Raw genomic sequence first — 26427 nt, 5'->3', positions numbered from 1 at the left:
AACATCACTAATCATCAGAGAAATGCAAATAAGAACCACAATGAGATATCACCTCACCCCAGTCAGAATGGCTATCATCAACAAGACAAATAATAACAAATGTTGGAGAGGCTGTGGAGAAAAAGGAACCCTCATCCACTGTTGGTGGGAATGCAGACTGGTACAGCCGTTATGGAAGGCAGTGTGGAGGTTTCTCAAAGAATTACGAATAGAATTGCCATATGACCCAGCAATCCCTCTTCTGGGTATCTACCCAAAAAATCTGAAAACATTTAGAGATAAAGACACGTGTGCTCCAATGTTCATTGCAGCTTTGTTTACGGTGGCCAAGACATGGAAACAACCAAAATGTCCTTCGATAGGTGAATGGATAAAGAAGTTGTGGTATATATACACAATGGAATACTATTCGGCAGTAAGAAAAGATGATATAGGAACATTTGTGACAACATGGATGGCTCTTGAGAGAGTAATGCTGAGCGAAACAAGTCAGACAGAAAAAGCAGAGAACCATGTGATTTCACTGATATGTGGTATATAAACCAAAAACAACAAAAGAACAAGACAAACAAATGAGAAACAGAAACTCATAGACACAGACAATGGTTTAGTGTTTGCCAGAGGGTAAGGGGGGCGGGGGGTGGGGGGTGGGAGATGAGGGTAAGGGGGATCGAATATATGGTGATGGAAGGAGAACTGACTCTCGGTGATGAACACACAATGGGATTTATAGATGATGTAATACAGAATTGTTCACCTGAAATCTATGTAATTTTACTAACAATTGTCACCCCAATAAATTTAATAAAATAAAATTAAAAAAAGAAAAAAAAGAATAATATAGCAGGACAGAGATAAAAAAAAAGAAAAGAAAAAAAAGAAAATTCCCTCAGCTTCTGTATGTCTGGAAAGGTCTTTATTCCTCCTTCATATCTAAACGATATGTTTCCTGGGTGTATTATTCTTTGATCATAACTTCTCTCTTTTAAAAGTTTGAATATTTGTTTCCACTCCCTCCTGGCTTGTAGAGTTTCTGCTGAAAAATCTGATGACAATCTAATGTGCTTTCCTTTGTAGGTTACCGTCTTCTTTTCTCTGGCTGCCTTGAGGATTCTTTCTTTGTCGTTGATTTTAGACAGCTTCATTACAATGTACCTTGGAGAAAGATTGTTGGGATTGAGGTAATTAGGTGTTCTATTTGCTTCTTGGATTCGAGGGTCCAGTTCTGTCCACAAGTTTGGAAAGTTCTCATCGACAATTTGTTTGACTATATTCTCTGTTACTTTCTCTCTTTCTTCTCCTTCTGGTATGCCCATTATTCTTATATTGCTCTTTCTGATGGAGTCAGAAAGTTCTTGTAGAGTCTTTCATTTCTTTTAAATCTCAAGTCTCTTTCTTCTTCCATCTGTGTAATTTCCAGGTTTCTATCTTCAATGTCACTGATTCTTTCCTCCATCTGGTCAACTCTACTACCTAAGCTGGTTATTTCATTCTTAATTTCTTCTATTGAGTTCTTAATCTCCAGAAATTCTGTTTAGTTCTTTTTCAAAATTTCAGTCTCTTTCATAAAATGCTCATTTTGTTCTTTGATTGTGTTTCTGCGTTCATGAAACTGCGTTTCTGTGTTTTCTTGCTTCTTGTTGAGTTTTTTCAGAACGGCAATCTTGAATTCTCTGTCATTTAAGTCACAAATTTCCATATTTTTAAGTTCCTTTTCTGGAGACTTTTCACTTCTTTCTGAGCTGTCTTGTTGCCTTGGTTTTTCATGGCAATTACTGATTTATTATTTCTCCTCCTAGGCATCTACAGGAGTGGCTTCTGCAACAGGTTGATAGAAAGAGGTCTTTCTTTTGTTTTCCAGTACTTGTTGGTAGAATGTTTTATTTTCTCTCCGACTGCAGCCTTTTTTTTCTCTCTCTCTCACACGTTAGTTTTGTGTTTTGTTTGCACTATTCCAGCTTCTCACATACTGGGGGGATTCCCTTGGAGACGGGCTTCTCCTCTGTTAATAGTTCGCCGTGGATCACAGGGCGCAGTGTCCCTGTGGGTATGCCGAGAGCTTTTGATGTTCCATAGCTCTTCCTACACCAGATTCAGTACCCGTATGTTTCAGCAGTTCTGTTTACTCCTGCAGAGATCCGCCCAGATAGGTGGGGCCAGGGGCAGGGTTAGTTGTGAGAGGTGGCCCAGAGCAATGGCGATGACCACCACCACAACCAGTCCTGCTTCTACAGCTCCCTTCCCTTTTCCGGAACTAGTTGGGCTGCGAATCTGTGTCTGCAGTACACAATTCTCAGAACAGCAAATATTCTGTTCATTTGATCTGGCACTTCTACTGCTCACTTCTAGCACCGGGCATGTGTGGGCAGGGCAGGCTCTGGGAGGGTAGGGCTGGGCGGCTAGGCTCAGTGCCTAAGTTTTCCATTCTCTGCGGTAGTGAGGGCTTAAACCACAGTTTTCAGCCTTCTTCCCTCAGTCTTTCTCCGAGGTCTCTGCCATGAGTGTTTGGTTCAGCCGTGTTATATGCTGTCCCCTCAGCCCTGTGGGCCACAAGCGGAGCCCTAGCAGTCCAAGTTCTTCCCTCTCCCACAGGTGGGGTAGTTCCGGGACGCAGCGAACTAGGAGCAGTGAACTAGGTCTGCTTCCTGAGCCTGCGCATCTCCGTCTCCACACTTCTCCCTATCCTCCTCCCCCGCTTGAGTGATTCGCCCACGTTTAGGTGAATTCAGTAGTGGGCCTATTCCTCTTGTCTGTCTGCTGTGCAGGGAGTCCTTTGTGGAGTTATTGTTGTTCGATTAGTTGTGAATTCCAGGGGAGCTTTATAGAGGCTCACCTCACGGTGCCATTTTGATATGTCTAATTCATTACATTTTTGACTATACTCCCTATGCTGTACATTACGTCACCGTGAATTATTTATTATATAACTAAGAGTTTGTAACTCTTATCCCCCTTTAGCTATTTCAGCTATTCCCCACCCTCTCCCTTCTGGCAACCATCAGTTTGTTCTCTGTGTCTGTGAGTCTGTTTCTGTTTTGTTTGTTCATGTATTTTGTTCTTTATATTCCATATATAAGTGCAAGTATATGGTATTTGTCCTTCTCTGTCTGATATATCACTTAGTATAGTACCCTCTAGGTCCATCCATATTGCTACAAATGGGAAGAATTCATTCATTTTTATTACTAGTATTCCTTTATATGTGTATATCACGTTTTCTTAATCCATTCATCTCTTCATGGACACTTAGGTTGCTTCCTTATCTTGGCTAGTGTAAATAATGCTTCAATGAACATACACAAATTTTCAAATTTGTGTTGTTTTCTTTTTGTTGATTCTCAGAAGTGGAATTGCTGGTTCATATGGCGTTCTATTTATTTTTTGAAGAACATCCATACTGTTTTCCATAATGCCTGTACCAATTTGCAATCCCACCAACAGTACATCAGGGATCTCTTTTCTCCACATCCTCACTGACATTTGTTATTTGTTCCTTTTAATAATAGCCGTTTTTATAGGTGTGTGATGATATCTCATTGTGGTATTGATTTGCATTTCCCTGGTGATTGATTATGTTGAACATCTTTTCCTGTGTTTCTTGGCCATCTGTAAGTCTTCTTTGGAAAAATGTCTCTTCAGGTTTTTGGCCCATTTTTCAATTGGACTGTTTTTGGTTTGTTTGTTTGTTTTTTCATTTTGTGTTCTATGTGTTCTTTAAATATTTTGGATATTAACCCTTATGTGATATATCATTTACAAATTCGACTCCAATTCAACAGGTTGTCTTTTCATTTTGTTGATGATTTCCTTCACTGTGCAAAAGCTTTATGATTTTATATAATCCCATTTGTTTATTTTTGCTTTTTATTTTTTGTCCTTGCCTGTGGAGATATATTTAAAAAATATTCTAAGACTGATGCAAAGAGTATACTGCCTATGTTTTGTTTTAGGACTTTTATTGTTTCTGGTCTTACATTTAAGCTTTTAATCCATTTTTTAAAATTTTATTTTATTAAATTTATTGGGGTGACAATTGTTAGTAAGATTACATAGATTTCAGGTGTACAATTCTGTATTACATCATCTATAAATCCCATTGTGTGTTCATCACCCAGAGTCAGTTCTCCTTCCATCACCATATATTCGATCTCCCTTATCCTCATCTCCCACCCCCCACCCCCCAACCCCCTTACCCTCTGGCAACCACTAAACTATTATCTGTGTCTATGAGTTTCTGTTTCTCATTTATTAATCCATTTTGAGTTGATTTTTGTGCATGGTGTAAGAAAGTGGTCCAGTTTTGTTTTTTTGCTTGGATCTGTCTAGTTTTCCCAACATCATTTAATGAAGAGAGTGTCTTTTTCCCATTGTATATTCTTGCCTCCTTTATCCTCGATTAATTGACCATGTCAGCCTGGGTTTATTTCTGGGATCTCTATTCTGTTCTATTGATCTATTCGTGTGTGTGTGTGTGTGTGTGTGTGTGTGTGTGTGTGTGACCACATTGTTTGGATTACTACAGTTTTGTAGTATAGTTTACAATCAGGGAGCATGATACCTCCATCTTTTTTCTTTTTTCTCAAGATTTTTTTGGCTATTTTTAGTCTTTTGTGGTTCCACACACATTTTAGGGTGATTTGTTCTATTTCTGTGAGAAATGCTACTGGTAGTTTGATAGGGATTTCATTGAATTCATAGATTGCTTTTAGGTTATATGGATATTTTAACAATATTAACTCTTCCAATCCATGAGCATAGTGTAACATTCTATTTATTTGTGTCATCTTTATTTTATCAATGTCTTATAGTTTTCAGAGTACAGGTATTTCACCTCCTTGGTTAAATTTATTCCTAGGCATTTTATTCTTTTTGATGAATTACAAATTATAAATGGAAATGTTTTCTTGATTTCTCTTTCTAATAGCTCATTATTAGTGTGTGAAAATACAAACAATTTCTGTACATCAATTATGTGTCCTACAAATTTCCTGAACTTATTTATTGGTTCTAATTGTTTTGTTTGCTTGTTTGTTTTTGGTGAGCTCTTACTGTTTTCTGTATATAGTATCATGTCATTTGTAAAGAGTGACAGTTTTACTTCCTCTTATTCAATTGGATGCCTTTTTTTTTCTTGTCTGATTGCTGTGCCTAGGACTTCTAATAATATGTTAAATAAAAAGTGGTGAAAGTGGGCATCCTTGTCTTCTTCTTGATCTTAGAGGAAAAGATTTCAGCTTTTCATGATTGAGAATGATATCTGTGGGGTGTCATATATGGCTCTTTTTATGTGGAGGTATATTCCCTCCATACTCACTTTGTTGATAGTTTTTATCATAAATGGATGTTGAATTTTGTCAAATGCTTTGTCTGCATTTCTACTGAGATGATTATATGATTATTAACCTTCAATTTGTTGATGTGATTTATCATGTTGATTCATTTGCAGATATTGAACTATCATTTTATCCCTGAATTAAATCCCATTTGATTATAGTGTATGATCGTTTTAATGCGTTATTGAATTTTGTTTGCTAATATTTTGTTGAAAAGTTTTGCATTTTTGTTTATCAGAAATATTGCCTTGTAATTTCCTTTCTTTCCTTCCTTCCTTCCTTCCTTCCTTCCTTCCTTCCTTCCTTCCTTCCTTCCTTCCTTCTTTCTTTCTTTCTTCCTTTGTTGGTAGTGTGCTTGTCTGGTTTTGGTATCAGAGTAATGCTGTCCTCATAGAATGAGTTTAGAAGCATTCCTTCCTCTTCATTTTATATAATAGTTTGAGAAGTATAGGCATTTTCATAATTTTCTTCTTTAAATTTTTTACAGAATTCAACTGTGAAGCCATCTTCTCCTGGGATTTTGTTTGGAGTTTTCTGATTACTGATTCAATTTTGTTACTTGCAATCTGTCTGTTCTGGTTTTCTGTTTCTTCCTGATTCAGTCTTGGAAAATTGTATGTTTCTAGGAATTTATCCAATTCTCCTGGGTTGTCCAATTAATTGGTGTATAGTTGTTCATAGTAATCTTTTATGATCTTTTGTATTTCTGTCGTGTCAGTTATAACTTTTCCTCCTTCATCCCTTATTTATTTGTGCCCTCTCTCTTGATTTCTTAATGAATCTGGCTAAAGCTTTATCAATATTGTTTATATTTTCAAAGAACCAGCTCTTAGTTTTATTTATCTTTATTATTTTTTTAGTCTCTATTTCATTAACTTTCACTCTGATCTTCATCATACCCTTCCTTCTACTGACTTTGAGATTTTTCATTTTTCTTTTTCTAATTACCATAGACATGAGGTTAGAAAGTTTATTTGAGATTTTTCTTGAGGTTCCTTGTATTGATATACACTTGCCTCTTAGAACTACTTATGCTGCATCCCATAGATTTTGCAATGTTATGTTTCCATTTTCATTTGTCTCAAGGTATTTTTTGATTTCCTATTTGATTTCTTCATTGACCCATTGGTTGTTTAGTAATATGTTATTTAGCCTCTATGTGTGTGTTTTTCTCCAGTTTTCTTCTGGTAGTTGAACTCTAATTTTATATGGTGGTGGCTGGAAAAGTTGCTTAATATGACTTCAGTCTTCTCAAATTTATTGAGACTTGTTTTGTGGCTTAACATGTGATCTATCCTGGAAATCGTTCCATGTGTACTTCAAAAGAATGTTTATTCTGCTGTCTTTTGTATAGAATGCTCTTTACATATCTAAGTCAATCAGATCTAATGTGTTGCTTAGGGCCAATACTTACTTGTTGATTTTCTGGGGAGTTAAAATCCCCTACTATTATTGTATAACTGTCAATATCTCCCTTTATGTCTATTCGTATTAATTTATGTATTTAGGACCTCCTATGTTGGGTGCAGAGTAGGTTATAGGTAGTATAGCCTCTTGCCGGATTGAGCCCTTTATCATTATGTAATGCTCTTCTTTGTCTCTTCTTACAATCTTTGTTTTAAAGTCCATTTTGTTTGACAAAAGTATTGTTATCCCAGATATCTTTTTCTTTTCTATTTGCATGGAATATTTTTTCTTCCATCCCTTCACTTTTTGTCTGTGTGTGTCTTTAGATCGGAGGGGAGTCTCTAGTAGGCAGCATATATATTGGTCTTGTTCTTTTAATCCATCCATGCACCCTATGTCATTTGATTGGAGTATTTAGTGCATATACTTTTAAAATAATCATTTATAAATATGTACTTATTGCTATTTGTTCTTTATTTTATGGTGTTTTGTAGTTCCTTTATCCTTTCTTCTTCTATTGTTCTCATCCTTTGTGATTTAGTGACTTTCTGTAGTGTTATGCTTGGGTTCCTTTTGGTTTGTTTTTTGTATATGTATTATAGGTTTTTGGTTTGTGGTTGCATGAGACTCATATAACATCCTATGTACACAGCAGTCTATTTTAAGTGGATGGTTGCTTAAGTTCTAAAGCATTCTAAAACCACTACATGTTTACTCCCCTCATTTTATGTCTTTGATGTCATATTTTAACTTCTGTCGGTGTGTAACCCTTGACTTATTTTTTAATTAGTTTCAGGTGTACAAAACAATGTAATAGACATTTATACCCCTCACAAGGAGATAACCCCCTCCCCCAATCTTCAATCTCTCTGACATTATATACAGATGTTACAATTCCACTGCCTCTATTCCCTATACTGTACTCCATATTTTGGGAATATATATATATATATATATATATATATATATATATATATATATATATTTGACATTCATTATTATTCAGCTTCAGGTGTACACTGCACTGGTGAGGTGGTTACACCATCCATGAAGTGGGCTCCCTAATAAGATAAGTGTCCATCAGATATCCTACAAAATCTTTACAATATTCAATATTATTGATTATATTCTCCAAGCTATCTTTAGCATCCCCATGGTACTATTGTGGTTACCAATTTGTGCTTTCTAATCCACTCACCTTCTCCCTCATCCCCACCCCACTCCCATCTAGAAACCCTCAGTTTTTTCTCTATATCTCTGAGACAGTTTCTGATTAGTTCATTCATTTATTCTATTCTTTAGATTCCACATATAAGTGAGATCATATGGTATTTGTGTTTCTCCCTCTGACTTATTTCACTTAGCATAATGTTCTCTAGGTCCATCCATATCATTGCAAATGGTAAGATTTAATTCTTCTTTGTGGCCAAGTAATACTTCATTGTATAAGTATACCACAATTTCTTAATACAGTCGTCTACCGATGGGCATTTCGGTTGTTTCCATTTCTTGGCTATTGTGAATAGTGCTGCAAAAAACATAGGGGTGCATATATTTCTTTTTCCAATTAGCATTTTGGATTTCTCTGGATAAATACCTAAGAGTGGAATTGCTGGTCATAGGGTAGTTCCATTTCCAGTTTTTTAGATACCTCCATGCTGATTTCCATAGTCGCTACACCAATCTGCAATCCCACCAACAGTACACCAGGGTTCCCTTTTCTCCACAGCCTCACCAGCACTATTTGTTTGTTGGTTTATTGATGACAGACATTCTGACCGGAATGAGGTGGTATCTCATTGTGGTTTTTATGTGCATTTCTCTAATGATTAGTGAGGTTGAGCATTTTTTCATATGTCTGTTTGCCATCTGTATGTCCTCTTTAGAAAAATGTTTCTTCATCTCCTCTGCCCATTTTGTGATTGGGTTGTTTTTTTTTGTTGTTGTTGTTGTTGTTTTTGGTGTTGAGTTGAATGAGTTTTTTATAAATTTTGGAAATTAACCCCTTTTCAGATATATCATTGACGAATATCTGCTTCCATTCAGTAGGCTGCCTTTTTTTTTATTGATGGTTTCCTTTGCTGTGAAAAATACTTTTTAGTGTGATGTAATCCCATATGCTTATTTTTTCTCTTACCTCCCTTGCCCGAAGGGATATATCAGTAAAAATATTACTAAGGGTAATATCTGCAAATATACTTCCTATATTTTCTTCTAGGAGTTTTGTGGATTCTGACCTTACATTTAAGTCTTTGATCCATTTTGAATTTATTCTTATATATGGCATAAGGAGGTGGTACAGCTTCATTGTTTTGCATGTGTATGTCCAGTTTTCCCAGCACCAATTATTGAATAGACTGTCTTTACTCCACTGTAAATTATTGCTTCCATTGTCATAGATTAAATGGCCATATAGGCATGGATTTATATCTGGGCTCTCTATTCTGTTCCATTGATATATGTGTCTGTTTTTATGCCAGTAGCATACTGTTTTGATAGATAGCCTTGTGTTATGATTTGATGTCCTGTAGCATGATAACTCCCTTTTGTTGTTATTTATCAAGATTGCTGTCACTATTAGGGGTCTTTTATGGTTCCATATAAATTTTAGGATTATATGTTCTATTTTTGTTAAAAATGTCATTAGTAGTTTGATAGGAATTACATTGAATCTATATATTGCCTTAGTAAGTATGGACATTTTAAGTACATTAATTCTTCCTATCCATGGCCATGGTATGTGTTTATATTTATTTGTATCTTCTAAAATTTCTCTCTTCCGTGTCTTATAATTTTCTGAGTACAGGTCTTTTACTTCTTTGGTTAAATTTATTTCTAAGTATTTTATAGTTTTTGAAGCAATTGTAAATGGGATTGTTTTCTTAATTTCTCCTTTTTACAGTTTATTATTGGTGTATACAAATGTAACTGATTTCTGAATATTAATTTTGTATCCTGCTATGTTACTAAATTCATTTATCAGTTCTAACAGTTTTTTTGTGTGGAGCCTTTGGAGTTCTCTATATATAGTATCATGTCATCTGCATATGATAACAATTTTACTTTTCCCTTTCCAATTTGGATGCCTTTTATTTCTTTTTCTTGTCTGATTGCTGTGGCTTGAACTTCCAGAACTATGTTGAATAAAAGTGGAGAAAGTGGGCAACCTTGCCTTGTTCCTGATCTTAAGAGGAATGATTTTAGCTTTTCCCCATTGAGTATGATGTTAGCTGTGGGTTTATCATATGTGATCTTTATTATATTGAGATATGATCCCTCTAGTCCCCCTTTGCTAAGTATTTATCTTAAATCGCTGCTGAATTTTTTCAAATGCTCTTTCTGCATCTATTGACATAACCATATGATTATTATTTTTCATTTTGTTAATGTGGTGTATCACATTAATTGATTTGCAGATGTTCAACTAACCTTGCGTACCAGGAATGAATCCCACTTGATTGTATTGTATGATATTCCTAATGTATTTCTGAATTCTGTTTGCTAATATGTTGTTGAGGATTTTTGTATCTATGTTCATTAGGGATATCAGCCTGTAGTTTTCTTTTTTTGTAATGTTTTTGTCTGGTTTTGGGATCATTGTTATAGTGACCTCATACAAAGAGTTTGGGAGTCTTACCTCCTTCTGAAATTTTTTGGAACAGTTTAAGAAGAATAGGTGATAATTCTTTTTGAATATTTGGTATAATTCACCTGTAAAGCCATCCGGTCTAGGGCTTTTGTTTGTTGGGAGCTTGTGATTACTGATTCAATTTCACTGGTAGTAAGCAGTCTATTCAGATTTTCCATTTCTCCTTAGTTAGGTTGTATGCTTCTAGAAAGTTATCCATTTCTTTCAGATTGTCTGATTTGTTGGTGTATAGTTGCTCGTAGTATTTTCTTAATTTTTTATTTTTTTTGTATTTCTGTGGTGTTTGTTGTCACTTCTCCTTTTTCATTTCTGAATTTGTTAATTTGGGTCCTCTCTCTTTTTTAAGTGAGTCTGGCTAAAGGTTTTGTTATTTTGTTTATCTTCTCAAAAAAATGGCTCTTGGTATCATTGATCGTTTTAATTTTATTTTTATTTTTTCTTTGTCTCTATTTCATTTATTTCTACTCTGACCTTTATTATCTTTTTCCTTGTATTCCCTTTGGGCTTCTTTTGCTGTTCTTTTTCGAGATCCCTGAAGTGTAAAGATAAACTGCTCCTATGTTGAGTGCATAGATGTTTATTAGGATTATGTCCTCTTGTTGGATCGATCCCTTTTTTTATTATGTGGTGCCCTTCTTTGTCTTTTATTATATTCTTCATTTTAAAGTTTATTTTGTCAGATATAAGTATTGCACTCCAGCTTTTTTCTCATTTCTGTTTGCATGAAATATCTTACTCCATCCCTTTACTTTAAGCCTGTGTGTGTCTTTTGATTTGATGTGAGTCTCTTATATAGAGCATATGCATGGGTCTTGTTTTCTTAGCCACTGAGCCAACCTACGTTTTTTGATTGGAGTGTTGAATCCATTTACATTTAAAGTGATTATTGATAGGTACATAGTTATTGCCATCTTTTTACTTGTAGTTAGATTGTTTTCATCTTTCTTCTGCTTACAGAAGCCCTTTTAATATTTCCTGCTATGCTGGCTTGGTGGTTATAAATTCCTTTAGCTTATTCTTTTCTGGGAAGCTCTTTATCTCTCCTTCAATTTTAAATGACAGCCTTGCTGGATAAAGCAGTCTAAGTTGTAGGCCTTTGTTTTTAACCACTTCTTTTTTTTCTATTGTCTTTTTGTTCTCTATTTCATTTAGTTCTGATCTAATTTTTGTTATTTCCTTTCTTCTGCTGACCTTCGGTTTTACTTGTTCTTCTTTTTCTAGTTCTTTAAGGTGTAACATGAGGTTATTTATTTGGGAGTTTTCTTGTTTCTTGAGATAGGCTTGTATTGAGATAAATTTCCCTCTTAAAACTGCTTTTGCTGCATCCCAAAAATTTTGGTAGGATGTATTTTCATTGTCATTTGTTTCTATGTATCTTTTCATCTCTCCTCTAACTTCTCCTTTGACCCAGTCGTTCTTTAAAAGTATGTTGATTAATCTCCATGTGTTTGTGTTTTTCCCCACTTTCTTTTTGCAGTTGATGTCCAATTTCAAAGCCTTGTGATCAGAGAATATGCATGGTATGATTTCAATCTTCTTAAATTTGTTGAGACTGATTTTATGTCCCAATATATGGTCTATCCTTGAGAATGTTCCATGTACACTAGAAAAGAATGTATAGTCTGATGTTTTAGGATGAAGTGCTCTATAAATGTCAATTATGTCCATTTCATCTAATGTGTCATTTAGGGCTACTATTTCGTTATTTATTTTCTGTTTGGATGATCTATCCATAGCTGTCAATGATGTATTTAAGTCCCCTAGTATAATTGTGTTTTGGTCAATTTCTCCCTTTAGTTCTGTTAGTAGTTGCTTGGTGTATTTGGTGCTCCCTGATTGGGGGCATAAATATTGATGACTGTTATGTCTTCTTGTTGTACAGTCCCTTCACCATTATGAAATGTCCATCTTTGTCTCTTGTTATCTTTTTCACCTTGAAGTCTGTTTCATCTGATATCATTATGGCTACACCTGATTTTCTCTGGGTACCATTTGCTTGGAGTGTCAATTTCCACCCTTTCACTTTGAGTCTATGCTTGTCCTTGTAGCTGAGATGTGTCTCTTGGAGACAGCATATGGTTGGGTTTAGTTTTTGATCCAATCTGCTACTCTGTGCCTTTTTATTGGTGAGTTCAGTCCATTTACATTTAGGGTGATTATTGATATGTGAGGATTTCCTGTCATTCTATCTTTAGTTTTCTGGTAAGGCTGTGTCTCCATTGTTTCTTTGCCTTTTGTTGTTGTCTATTATTTCTGTGTGGTGGTATTCTATGATGTTTCCCTCTGTTTCTTCTTTTATTTCAGCATATATTTCAGTTCTGGATGTTTTTTGAGCGGTTACCCTTGAGTTTTTGTAAAAGAAAGTTTGATATTTAGAGTTTTCCATTTTCTTCAGCACGCTTATTTTCTCCATTCCCGTATTCCGGTTCAGGCCCCCGTTTTGAGTTTTGGTTGCCACAAATTGTCCCTGTTGATGGTGGTCAAATAGGCTCCTTTAGTATTTCTTGAAGTGCAGGTCGTGTATTAGAAAATTCCCTCACCATCTGTATGTCTAGGAAGGTCTTTATTCCACCTTCATATCTAAAGGATATCTTCGCTGGATATATTATTCTTGGCTTACAATTTCTCTCTTTCAATAGTTTGAATATTTGGTTCCACTCCCTCCTGGTTTGTAGAGTTTCTGCTGAAAAATCTGATGATAATCTAATGGGCTTTCCTTTGTAAGTTACCGTCTTCTTTTCCCTGGCTGCCTTGAGATTTCTTTCTTTGTCGTTGATTTTAGACAGCTTCAATACAATGTGCCTTGGAGAAGGCCTGTTGGGATTGAGGTAACTAGGTGTTCTATTTGCTTCTTGGATTCGGGGGTCCAGTTCTGTCCACAAATTTGGGAAGTTCTCATCGACAATTTGTTTGACTATATTCTCTGTTCCCTTCTCTCTTTCTTCTCCTTCTGGTATGCCCATTATTCTTATATTGCTCTTTCTGATGGAGTCAGAAAGTTCTTATAGAGTTCTTTCATTTCTTTTAAGTCTCAAGTCTCTTCTTCTATCTGTGTCATTTCCAGGTTTCTATCTTCGATGTCACTGATTCTTTGCTCCATCTGGTCAACTCTACTACCTAAGCTGGTTATTTCATTCTTAGTTTCTTCTACTGAGTTCTTAATCTCCAGAAATTCTATTTGGTTCTTTTTTAAAATTTCAATCTCTTTCGTAAAATGCTCATGCTGTTCTTTAATTGTGTTTCTGAGTTGATTTAACTGCCTATCTGTGTTTTCTTGCATCTCGTTGAGTTTTTTCAGAACTGCAATCTTGAATTCTCTGTCATTTAAGTAACATATTTCTGTATCTTTAACTGCCTTTTCTGGAGATTTTTCACTTTCTTTCTGAGCTATCTTGTCGCCTTGGTTATTCATGGCGATTACTGGTTTACTATTTCTCTTCCTAGACATCTACAGGAGTGACTTCTGCAACAGGTTAATAGGAAGAGTTCTTTCTTTTGTTTTCCAGTACTTGTTGGTAGAATGTTTTATTTTTTCTCCAACTTCAGCTTATTTTTCTTCTCCCACATGGTAGTGCTATGTTTTCTCTTCACTCTCCAAGCTTCTCACACAATGGTGGGATTCCCTGGGAGAAGGCCTTCTCCTCTGTTAATAGTTCATCTAGGTCACAGGGCGCAGTGTCCCGGTGGGTATGCGGAGATCTTTTGATGTTTCAAAGCTCTTCCAGCTCCTGATTCAGAGCCCATATGTTTCAGCAGTTCTGTTTACTCCTGCAGGGATCCGCCCAGATAGATGGGGCCAGGGGCGGGTTGAGTTGTGAGAGATGGCCCAGAGCAATGGCGGCGATCACCACCACAGCCGATCCTGCTTGCACAGCTCCCTCCCCTTTGCCGGAACCAGTTGGGCTGTGAATTTGTGTCTGCGGTCCACAGTTCTCAAAACAGCAAATTTTCTTTTGTTTTGATCTGACACTGCTACTGTTCCACTTCTAGCACCGGGCAGGTGGGGGTGGAGCGAGCTCTGGGAGGGGAGGGAGGGGGCAGCTAGTCTCAGTGCCTAAGGCTTCCGTTCTCTGCTCGGCAGTGCGGGCTTAAACCACCGTTTTCAGCCTTTTTACCTCAGTCTTTTCTCCGAGGTCTGTGCCGTGAGCGTTGGGTTCAGCCTTGTTATATGCTGCCCCCTCAGCCCTGTGGGCCACAAGTGGAGCCCTAGCAGTCCGAGTTCTTCCCTTTCCCGCAGCTGCGGTAGTTCCGGGTAGCATCGAGCTCGGAGCACTGAGCTAGGTCTGCGTCCTGCACCCGCTCAGGGCTCTGTCTCCGCGCACGTCTCCCTTTCCTCCTCCCTCCACTCGCGCGAATCTCCTACCTGTAGGTGATTTGAGTCGGTAGTGGGCCTCTTCATCTTGCCTGTCTGCTGTGCAGGGAGTCCTTTGTGTAGTTTTTGTTGTTTGATTCTTTGTAAATTCCTGGTGAGCTTTACAGAGGCTCACCTCACGCCGCCATTTTTCTGGAACCTCTTCTGTTTTTAGTCACTTCTGCCACTCCCTTCTGGCCTGCAAAGTTTCTGTAGAAAAGTCAGCCAATGGTATTATGGAAGCATCCTTGTAAGTAACTCGCTCTCTGTCACTTGCTTCTTTTAAGATTCTCCCTTTATCTTTAACCTTTGCCATCTTAACTATAATGTGTCTTGGTGTGGGCCTGTTTGGGTTCATCTTGGTTGGAACTCTCTGCAGTCTGGGCTTGTATGTCGATTTCCTTCATCAGATTAGGGAAGTTTTCTGTCATTATTTCTTCAAATATGTTCTCGATCCCTTGTTCCCTCTCTTCTCCTTCTGGTATTCCTATGATGCGCTGTTGTTGTGCTTGATGTTATCCCACAGGTCTCTTAAATGATTTCTGTTGTTTTTTATTTTTTTGTTTTTGCTGTTCCAATTGAGTGATCTCTGCTATCTTGTCTTCTAAATTGCTGATTAGATCCTCTGCTTCATCTAATATGCTGGTAACTCCGTCAAGTGTGTTCTTTACTTCAGTTATTGTATTCTTTAGTTGTAACTGGTTGGTTTTTTTTTTGTTTTTTTTTTTTTTTAAATCATTTCTGTATCCTTCTTTATTTTCTCACTTTCTCATTAAGTTCCTTAAACATTTTTATAATTAGTGTTCTAAATTCGGTCTCCAATAGGTTGTTTACCTCTATTTCATTTACTTCCAATTCTGGAGTTTTCTTCTGTTCTGTTATTTGGGACATTTTTCTTTGTTTACTCATTCTGGCTGACTCTCTGTGCTTGCTTGGTGTATTAAGTAGATCCCGTAGGTCTCTCAGTCTTTGCTGGGTGGACTTATGTTTAAGTGCCCTTTATATTTGAATTGCACAATCCCTCTATTCTTCTCTGCATGTGTTAAGAGGTGTCCCTTGTGTGTGATCTTCTGTTGAAATTGCGTTTCAATTGCTTTTGGCTTGTCAATGGGTGGGATTGACTCCCAGGATGACTAGCTCTGAGACTTGGCTACACCCACAGTGTATGAGCTGCTGTGTGAGAGTTGACCCCTCAGATGAGGGTTGGCCCCTATGGGCTCTTGTGTCTGTAAATAATTCCCTTTGTGTGTGTCACTTGTAGGTAAAACCTAGCAATGCTCTGGTTTAGTCTGGAGTTGGCCTTTGGGTGTGTTGATTCTTGTGTCACTTGGCCTGGGCCCTCATGCAGGGCTATTTCAAAACAAAACAAACCAACAAGCAGAACAATAACAACATCAAAAACAAATACACTCACATGTAAAACAACAAACACAAACAAAAATATCAGACATACAAAAAATAAAACAAAAAACAACAACAACCCCCAAAAAATCAATACAGAAAAATGAAAATAAGGAGAAAACATAGAGCAAGGAATAAAGAAAAAACTATAAGAAGGGAGGAGAAAGGGGGAAGAACAAAGAAAGAAAAAAAAAAAAAAAATATATATATATATATATATATATATATATATATAACTAAAAATTGTAATAATAAAAAAATATAAAACAGTGCCAGTCTTGGCTTAATTCTACCAATCTATCTCCAGGTTGTCCTCTGCTGTAGAAAAGCTCCTCTGTGTCTTATGGAGGCAGTTGGCCACCTCGCGCCCAGAGTGACCCTGGCAATGCAGTTCTAGATGGATGGGGCTATGGGGTATGGTTGGTAGTTTTTATAGTCAGTGCAGTTTCTTCTCTTGCCTGCACAAACAGATGCTGAGATCACCAAGGCCAGAAACCGGGAGGTAGGCTTCTTCCATGTGCACAGGTCTCCTGGGTCTTAGGGCACTTCTTCCTATGGAGGGTGTGGAGGGAGTGAGATTTCTGAGCTTCTGAAAGCCCAGGGCTACATCTGCCACCCACTGCTGACACCTGTGTATGTCTTGGCAGCTCTAATTGCTCTGCCAGGAGCTACCCAGAAAAGGTGGGGGCTGGGTAAGCAGGTGCCTTTGTCTCCCTGGCCAGCCCAGCAGTGTCATTCTCATCCCAACCTCTTCCCTAGGTCACAGCTGCAAACCAGCTCTTGCCAGTTCTTGAGGGCTGCAACTCCTCTGTAATCTGACACTATTCCTTTCTGTTCAGGAACCAGTTTAAGACTGGAAGGGCAGGGTTAGGAAAGCTGTGGGATAGTGGGGGGAAGAGTCTGGGTATGGTGTTTGTACTCTGCCTGACCATGAGAGCCCAGCTGAAGTTCTCAACTGAGCTCTCTGCCTCGAATGCTGGGCACTGCTGTCCTATATACTGATTTCTCGGCAGGACCGTGGAGTGCAGGGAGAGAGCCCACAGCCTGGCTATTGCAGTCTTTGGTCTGCATCCTGAGGCCCTTTGTCTCCACTGGGGCACCTGCAGGCCGTCTCCATACTTCACCTTTCCCTCTTTCCTCACTCACCCAGTTTGCCCACCTACGAGTAAGCCTTGTGTGTGTCTCTTAGCTGTTCTGTGTGATGAGCACAGAATCGTTTGATGAGTTATAAGTGTTCAATTTGTGGTAACTTCCAGGGGAGAACTCAACAAGCCCATCTCACACTGCCATTTCTATGACATCACCTCCCCCTTGACTTATTATTGTAGGTATAGATGATATTACTTTTTTTGAATTTTAACCTTCATACTAGCTTTATAAGTGGTTGGTCCACTACTTTACTATATGTTTGTCTTTACCAGTGAGAATTTTTCTTTCATATAACTTCTTATTTCTAATTTTGGCATTTTCTTTTCCACTTAAAGATGTCCTTTTAACATTTTTTTATAAATGATGGTTTAGTAATAGTGAACTCTTTTAGCTCGTGCTTGTCTAGGAATCTCATCCTCCTTCAACTCTGAATGATAACCTTGAGGTATAGAGTATTCTTGGTTATAGGGTTTTGCCTTTCATTTCTTTGAATATATCATGTCACTCCCTACTGGACTGCAAAATTTCTGCTAAAAAATATGTTGAGGAATTTCTGGTCAAAATAGAAAAGTAGGTAATTGCTGTGCTTGCCATCTCTCATGACCACATTAAAATCACAACTAAATTATAGAATAATAAACCTTGAGAACCATCTAAAGACTAGCTGAACAGAATTCCTACAACTAGGGATATAAAGGAGCCATGTTGAAACTATTAGGAGGGACAAAGATGTAGAACAGACTGGTCCCACACCTGCATGTGACGATTTAAAATGAGAAATCTCATCTGCAGAGGTAATCCCTGAAGGAGCAAGGTGTCTCAGCCCCCCACCAAGCTCCCCAACCCAGTATTCCAGTGTCAGGAAGAGAAGTCCCCATGACTTCTGGCTGTGAAAACCAGCAGAGATTGTAAATGGGAGAGACAAAAGGTGGCTTGAGTACCAAGCAATCCTCTTAAAGGGTCTGTGCATGGATTTACTCCCAGACAGACTCACTCACACTGAGCTCTAGTGCTGGGGCAGCATTTTGAGAGGTGCCAGGAACATGCAGGGAAGAACTGAGTTGTCTGGCTGCAAGGATGACTGGAAAGGGAGCTGTCTCCTAGAAGTGCTGGCATAATCCACTGTTTCTTTGTTGAGCCTTCCCCTCTCCTGGCATGCAGACACAGGCAGCTGCCATATCTGAGTCCCATTCATCTAGCTAACACCATTCAAAAGCTTGATCCTGGTGAATCTTTGATTGCCACCCCAACCAACTTTCCAGCACCCCCAAGCTGCTTCCAGTGGCTTTTCCATACAAATGGCCTGTACTGGCTCATGCTGCAGATTTTCCTAAAATCTTTCAAAGGTTCACAAAACCCAAACAAACAGCATCTGGCTTTGGCAAATCCTGTACCTCTTGCTGAGCAGCCCCAAGCCCAGCAATAGTAGCAGCCAGCCTTGGTTTGCAGCATGGCATCTTGAGGAACCTCCAAGCCCAGCATGATTGGCTCCATCTGTGGATTACTTTGTGGCTTAGGCCAGGTGGCCCTATGCAGGCAACAGGCTGTGGCTAAATTTTGGCCTGCTGTGGGGTCCATCCCAGGCAGCTCCAGGGCTGGCACACCTAGGGACCAGCTTTGGACTCAGCTAGAACATCAGTGGGCCAACTCCAAGGAGGACACACCCAAGGGCAGAGTGGGCAAAAACCAGAGCCCTGATGGAATAAATCCTACTTCATAGGTTGAGCACCTGCACAACAGCTCCTCCACTGTAGTCACAGCTAGTCCTCACAAATAATCAGCCTGTGGGTCAATCCTTCATATTACCGTGTCAACATCAACAAAGACTGAACTACAATAAGAGGGCACACAGAACCCACAAAAGGGCCATACCTGGAGAACTTGGCTCAGAAGACCAAGAAGATTGTGCCACTGGGCCCCAGAGGACACCTACTACATAAGACCACTCTACTAAGACTGGGAGACATAGCAGCCATATATAATACATAGAAAAAACACAGGGAGGCAGCCAAATTGGGGAGACAAAGAACAAAGTGCCAAATAAAAGAACAGAACGAAACATCAAAAAAAAAGAAAAGAAAAGAAAAGAACTAAACAAATGGAGACTACAAATCTACGGACACAGAGTTCAAAACACTTGTTATAAGGATGCTCAATGATCTCAGGGACTTCAACAAAGAAATAGGAAACATAAAAATGAAGATGAAAACATAAAAAAGAACCAATCAGAAATGCATACCATAATTGAAATGAAGAATACATTAGAGGGTATCAACACTAGATTTGATGAAGCAGAGGACTGAATCAGCAATTTAGAGATAAGGTAGCAGAAAACATCCAATAAAACAGAAAAAGATAAAACAGAATCCAAAAAAAATTAGGATAGTTTAAGGGGGCTCTGGGACAACATCAAGTGTACTAATTAGGGTGCCAGGAGGAGAAGCAAGAGAGAGCAAGGAATTGAAACCTTATTTGAAGAAATAATGACGGAAAACGTCTCTAACCTGGTTAAGGAAATAGACATACAAACCCATAAAGTGCAGAGAGTCCCAAACAAGATGAACACAAAGTGGCCCACACAATAATTAAAATATCAAAGGTTAAAAACAAAGACAAAATCTTACAAGCAGCAAGAGAAAAGCAGTAAGTTACCAAAAAGGGACTTGCCATAAGACTATCAGCCTATTTCTCAACATAAATTTTGCAAGCCAGAAAGGACTGACAAGAAATAGTCCAAGTGATATAAATTATACCTAAAACCGAGATTACTCTACCCAGCAAAGCTATCCTTTAGAATTGAATGACAGATGAAAAGCTTCCCAGACAAGAGACAGCTAAAAGAGTTCATCACCACCAAACCAATATGACAAGGAATCTTAAAATGACTTTCTTAACTGGAAAAAAAGAGCAAAAATATGAGAAATAAAGTGACGATAATTACATATCTATCAACAATTACTTTGAATGTAAATGGATTAAATGCTCCAATCAAAAGATATAGTGGCTGAATGGATAAGAAAACAAGATCCTTACATATGCTGCCTACAACAGACTCACTGTATATCAAAATAAACACACAGATTGAAAGTAAAGGAATGGAAAAAGAATATTTCATGAAAATGTAAAAACAAACAAACAAACCTGGGTAGCAATACTTATACCATGCAAAGTACACTTTAAAACAAAGACTATAATAAGAAACAAATAAGTTACCCGGTAATCCAAATTCTGAGTATTTATCTGAAGAAACTCAAAATGCTACTTTGAGAGGACATGTGTACTACAAAATACCTAATAAACAATATTACATTAGTTTCAGGTTCACATCATAGTTATTCAACATCTCTATATCTAAAGAAATGATCACCATGATAAATCCAGCAAACATCTGACACCGTACCATGCTATCACAATATTATTGATTCTATTCCCTATGCTGTACATTACAGCCTCGTGACATATTTGTTTAAACTTGGAAATTTGGAAGAGGATGTCATCAAAATGGTGGCTTGAGGTAAGTCTCTGGAAATATCCCCTGGAATTTACAACAAATTGAACAACTATAACTACACAAAGAACTCTCTGCACAGCAGACAGGCAAGATGAAGAGGCTCATTACTGAATTCACCCAAAGGTGGGCAAATTGCGCGAGCAGGGGAGGAGGAAAGGGAGAAGTACTGAGATGGAGCCGCGTAGGCTCAGGATGCAGACCTAGCTCAGTGCTCCAAGCTCACTGCATCCCGGAACTGCCGCAGCTGTGGGAGAGGGAAGACTCAGACTGCTAGGGCTCTGTTTATGGCCCAAAGGGAAGAGGGGATAGCATATAACAAGACTGAACCCAACGATAACGGCAGAGACCTCGGAACAAAGACTGAGGGAAGAAGGCTGAAAACAGTGGTTTAAGCCCTCATTGCCTCAGAGAACTGAAGCCTTAGGCACAGAGACAAGCCGTGTCCTCCATACGCTACCAGAGCTCACCCCACCCCCACCTGCCCAGTGATAGAAGCAGAACAGTAGCCGTGTCAGATCAAAATAACAGAATATTTGCAGTTCAGAGAACTGGTACACAGATACAGATTCACAGCACAACTAATTCTAGCAAAGGGAAAGGAGCTGTGGGAGCAGGACTGGCTATGGTGGTGGTCACCGCAACTGCTCTGTGCCACCGCTCACAACTCACCCTGCCCATGTCCCCACCTATCTGGGCAGATCCGTGCAGGAGTAAACAGTACTGCTGAAACACACGGGCTCTGAATCTGGTGCAGGAAGAGCTTTGGAACTTCAAAAACTCTCCTCATCCCCACAAGGATACGACACCCTATGACCCAGGCGAACTGTTAACAGAAGAGAAGCCTGCCTTACAGGGATTTCCCCCATTGTGTGAGAAGCTGGAATAGTGCAGAGAAAATATAACACTACAGTTGTGAGAGAAAAAAGGACTGCAGTCGGAGAGAAAATAAAACATTCTACCAACACATGCTGGAAAACAAAAGAAAGACCACTTCCTATCAACCTGTTGCAGAACCCACTTCTATAGATATCTAGGAAGAGAAATAATAAATCAGTAATTGTCATGAATAACCAAGGCAACAAAACAGCTCAGAAAGAAAGTGAAAAGATTCCAGGAAATGAACTTAAAGACATGGAAATATGTGACTTAAATGACAGAGAATTCAAGATTGCAGTTCTGAAAAAACTCAATGAGATGCAAGAAAACACAGAAAGGCAGTTTAATGAACTCAGAAACACAATCAAAGAACAACATGAGCATTTTACGAAAGAGATTGAAATTTTAGAAAAGAACCAAATAAAATTTCTGGAGATTAAGAACTCAATAGAACAGATCTGAGCGGCTGGCTGAGGCGGCGCTGGTGCCGCCCGGAAGCGCGATGCCTTGAAACTGAGAAACTGTGTGAAGCAGCACTCTTTCTGGATTTCAGAAGACATCATTTCATCATGGGACAACAAATTTCGGATCAGATGCAGTTGGTTCTTAACAAGTTACCAGAAAAAGTAGCAAAACATATCACACTGGTTCGAGAAAGTGGCTCCTTAACTTATGAAGAATTTCTTGGGAGAGTAGCTGAACTTAATGATGTAACTGCTAAAGTGGCTTCTGGCCAGGAAAAACATCTTCTCTTTGAGGTACAACCTGGATCTGATTCCTCTGCCTTTTGGAATGTGGTTGTATGGGTGGTCTGTACCAAGATTAACAAAAGCAGTGGCATTGTGGAGGCATCACGGATCATGAATTTGTACCAGTTTATTCAACTTTATAAAGACATCACAAGTCAAGCAGCAGGAGGATTGGCACAGAACTCCACCTCTGAAGACCCTGGTGAAAACTCATCATCTGTAACATCTTGTCAGGCTAGTCTTTGGATGGGAAGGGTGAAGCAGCTGACTGATGAGGAGGAGTGCTGTATCTGCATGGATAGCCGGGTGGACCTCATCCTGCCCTGTACTCACAGCTTCTGCCAGAAGTGCATTGATAAATGGAGTGATCGACATCGGAATTGCCCTATTTGTCGCCTGCACATGACTGGAGCAAACGAATTGTGGGTGGTGTCAGATGCACCCACTGAAGACGACGTGGCTAACTATATTCTTAACATGGCTGATGAGGCGGGCCAGCCCCACAGGCCATGACCTTGACGTGAAGTGCTCTGTTCTGTTGCTGTTGTGGGCTACAAACACTGGTCCTGGGGAAAGAATGCAGGCATGTGGTGGCACAGGCACAGAGAAATCAATTTTCCCCACCCTCATATTTTTGCTATTCTGACAATTTGTCCCATTTCTTTTGATGAACTTTTCATGTCTTCCATTTATGGTAAACTAAAATTTGCTACTGTTTTAGACCATATTTTCCTATTATTTATTTGTTCTAATATGTGTTTGAAACTAACTGCTCTTGAATCCTTTGCTGATGTAACAGCAATATTTCCAGAGGCTTCTGAAAGACTATTTTTCAGAGTAGGAGTATTCTGGAACCTGTTTAGTTAGGTTTAAAATGAACCATTGAATGTTAAAAAGTTGTGGCCATCTGAGAGAAAATTTTAAATGACTGAAAATGTAGAATATATCAAAGTGGGTGTTACTACTAAAATTAGTCTTTCTGCTGGAATCTAAGGAGTATGTGTGCCCCCTCGTGGTTAATGATTGCTCCTTTAATAATTTCTACTTGAAATGATCCAGTTTTTCATAACTTTAGCAGTGTGTTTGGAACTACATGTTTTTACTTAGAAGGTTTTTTTTTTCCCCCATGCTGTATAATTTGGGTGAGGATTATAAAGGTGGGCATAACTTTGCCTTATAAGTGGATTTTTGCTGGGGAATCTTCTTGGCCATTCTGGAAATGTTTTCCCACAGCAAGGGAACTGTACTAAATAGCTTTTGATTATGCTCATGCATCTTGGAGTTTCAGAAGGAAATTTTTCATCACAGATACTAAATTTTGTATGTCCATATTATGAAAAGTCATTCAATATTGGTTTATGGTGCTTTTATTTTCTTAACTCGAAGGCATCTTTCTGAGGCCAAGTCCTCAAACTTCTTAGACTCAGAGAGAATAAAATAGGATTTAGCCTTTTACCCTTATGTACATAAAACACCTCTGAAAATTAGGAGATGATTTGGTTTTCTGTTTCACTGTACTTCCTTTGAAAGAGTATCGTCCTGTGGAATTATAATGTTCAGTGGTACTTCGGCCATTTTTTTAAAAATTTTGCTTATGAAGTAAAATTAGTTTTATGTTAAACATTAATATTTCAGCATATAATACAACTAGGGCCTGAGGTCGCCTTTTAAAAGCGTGTTAACATTCATGTAACTTTCCTGACTTATTTTTGGTAAGTTGCAAATATTACTTTCTGAAGTACCAAAATATACAATTTAAGTTGCTGCTTATTGACGGCAGAATTTTTGGATACTGGGATTTCAGTAGGCATGCAAATTAAATGATTCATTTCTAGGAAAAACGCCTGACCAAAGGTAGCTTGATTTTACCCCCAAAATACTGATAACTAATTGGTTGACATTCATGATGGGGGCGGCTCAGTACCAAATAGCTAAAAACTCACTATGATATTTATGCAGAGTACTGGGGACTTTATCATACAACCTGGCACTGCACTTTATGGTGTGTGACCTTGAGAAAGTCCTTTCCTGTGGTTTGTAGGTGCATATTTTAGAAACTGAAACTTTATCGGTGGTTTTCACACTTTATTTCAGCAATAGAATCTTTTTTTCCAAGTAAAATCTTACTCAGAACCCCACATACATGTGCTGCGTGCATGCACACGCACACACATACCCTACACCACTATGTCATTATTTTATTAATACAAATGTCCTATATAAACTTCACATACTATAATACTAAATATTATATAAAGTCAATCAATGAAAACATGTATTAACGCCTCAGTGATATCCAGGATATTAGAATTTGGTTAAGTAACACAGTTGTATGGTAGGACTTGTTTTTCTTAATTAAAATTTTTTAATTAAATTCAAGTCAAATTTGCAGAACCCTGAATCTGCTCCATAGATTGTTAGTATTCTGTGGAACATATTTTGAAAACCTTGGGATAGATGATCCTCTGAGATCTTTTTCAGCTCTAAGATTTTAAATTGTCCTTTTGGAGTAGACTTGCTGAGTCTAATTCAGATTGCCTAATGTAAGAATGTTTCTGAAAATGAACAAAGTTGCTTTACAGATTTTTGGATCTTTCCAGATATAGCCAATGATTTTATCCCTCAGAATCCTTTACCTTTCAAGGAATTATTTAATAGTGAGCACAGTAACTTGATATTACCCAAACCTTTTTATTCTCCAGCATGAGCTCCAAGACACTAACTGATCTACTGTGAAATATAAAATGTTTTTATTAGCCTTATCTAATAAATGAGCATAGCTTTTTGCTCACTCCATTAAACTGGGTAATAATTCTTTAGATGTAAATGTTAGGTATGTTATACTGTAATAACTGATCATAAAAGTTGTAAATTTGTTTAATGGATGAAATGTACACTTTTTGTATTCTGTACAGCTTTGTCTTTTTTAATTATGAAGTACTTAAATGCACTTACTATGATAGGAAATATAATGTGTGCCTTCTAGGATTTGTGAAATGGTTTCATGAACTCTAAGGAATTTGTTTTATAAGTTATAAAGTTTTCCCTATCCTAACTCAATAACAAAGGGTTTGTTACTCATAATATAATGCTACAGAACTTTAGTTTAAGAAAATGGATTTGACTATGTGCTGAATTTCGAAATTGAGAATAATATCTGTTTTATTCGTAGGATAAACTGATATATTGTGCAATAAATAATCTTTAGTAAGTAAAAAAAAAAAAGAACTCAATAGAAGAAATTAAGAATGAAATAGCCAGCTTAGCTAGTAGAGTTGACCAGATGGAGGAAAGAATCAGTGACATTGAAGATAGAAACCTGGATATGACATGGATGGAAGAAGAAGGAGACTTGAGACTTAAAAGAAATGAAAGAAATCTACAAGATCATTCTGACCCCATCAGAAAGAGCAATATAAGAATAATGGGCATACCAGAAGGAGAAGAAAGAGAGAAGAGAACAGAGAGCATATTCAAACAAATAGTAGATGAGAAATTTACAAACTTGTGGACAGAACTGAATCCTCGAATCCAAGAAGCAAATAGAACACCTAATTACCTCAACCCCAACAGGCCTTCTGTCGTGGGGGGCATCCGGCAGGGTCTCTGCTCCCACTCCCCACATAAGAACGCAGGATATGGTGAGGCCAAGAAGGAACACCCACGGAGCCATAAGTAGGGGAGTCATATCACTATATTCTCGCTGGCGGCATCCGCCTCTCTGCAATCCACTCTTGCTAGCTCAGCCACCATCTTCTTGCTAGCCCCCATTTTTCTTTGCTAGTGTAGCCACAGCAGTTATATTAGTGGCCAATGGCTCACTGGTTACAGCTGACGGCCAACTAGCCACAGCTGATGGCCATCCAATCACAGTTGATGGCCATTTACTACTTGAGCCAGCACCTTTCCACGTGAGGCCAAGAGCCTGGACACTACTTTCTGGGGCTCTGTCCCCACACCTTCTCCAAGGCACATTGTATTGAAGCTGTCAGAATTCAACG

At 38.2% G+C, this 26427-nt stretch overlaps 1 pseudogene; it reads left to right on the top strand.

Annotated features, from left to right (window-relative positions):
* The window catches only part of LOC141569755 (RING finger protein 141 pseudogene), a 244459-nt pseudogene extending 218779 nt beyond the window's left edge, over positions 1 to 25680 (top strand).
* The last annotated feature ends 747 nt before the right edge of the window (positions 25681 to 26427 follow it).

The sequence above is a fragment of the Rhinolophus sinicus genome, chromosome X, assembly GCF_036562045.2.
Source record: "Rhinolophus sinicus isolate RSC01 chromosome X, ASM3656204v1, whole genome shotgun sequence".
Taxonomy (NCBI): Eukaryota; Metazoa; Chordata; class Mammalia; order Chiroptera; family Rhinolophidae; genus Rhinolophus; species Rhinolophus sinicus.
Note: the sequence above shows the minus strand (reverse complement) of the source record. Positions and strands in the feature narration are given on the sequence as shown.